Raw genomic sequence first — 981 nt, forward strand, 5'->3', positions numbered from 1 at the left:
TGTGTGTGTACACTGTGTGTGTGTACACTGTGTGTGTACACTGTGTGTGTGTGTGTACACTGTGTGTGTACACTGTGTGTACACTGTGTGTGTGTGTGTACACTGTGTGTGTGTGTGTACACTGTGTGTGTGTATCTATACTGTGTGTGTACACTGTGTGTGTGTGTGTACACTGTGTGTGTGTGTACACTTTGTGTGTGTGTGTACACTGTGTGTGCTGTGTACACTGTGTGTGTGTGTACACTGTGTGTGTGTACAATGTGTGTGTGTGTGTACACTGTGTGTGTGTACACTGTGTGTGTGTACACTGTGTGTATACACTGTGTGTGTGTACACTGTGTGTGTGTACACTGTGTGTGTGTACACTGTGTGTGTGTGTACACTGTGTGTGTACACTGTGTGTGTGTGTACACTGTGTGTGTGTACACTGTGTGTGTGTACACTGTGTGTGTGTATCTGTACACTGTGTGTGTCTGTACACTGTGTGTGTGTGTGTACACTGTGTGTGTGTGTACACTGTGTGTGTACACTGTGTGTGTACACTGTGTGTGTACACTGTGTGTGTGTACACTGTGTGTGTGTGTACACTGTGTGTGTACACTGTGTGTATACACTGTGTGTGTGTACACTGTGTGTGTGTGTACACTGTGTGTGTACACTGTGTGTGTGTGTACACTGTGTGTGTGTGTACACTTTGGTTCTCGCGCTAAAGTCCACGTGGCGGGTATAGCATCAATAAAGTGGCAAGTATAAAATCAATAAAATCTCGACGTTTCGGGGCGCCGGGCGCGAACGCCCGCCATCAGGTGCGTCAACCACGGCAATAAATCAGCCGGACGACGTGGGCACAAGGGCTGCCGATGTTGTAGCAAGAGGCTGCGTGGGTACGAGAGCGGGGAGGAGCAAGGTGGCGGAGATAGCGATGGGGGCGCGGTGGGTAGGTAGGGTCACGAGCGGACAACGCCGCTGGGGGTTAGCGGT

The sequence above is a fragment of the Petromyzon marinus genome, chromosome 77 (genome assembly GCF_048934315.1).
Source record: "Petromyzon marinus isolate PM22_M1 ecotype Great Lakes invasive population chromosome 77, UKy_Petmar_22M1.pri1.0, whole genome shotgun sequence".
Taxonomy (NCBI): domain Eukaryota; kingdom Metazoa; phylum Chordata; class Hyperoartia; order Petromyzontiformes; family Petromyzontidae; genus Petromyzon; species Petromyzon marinus.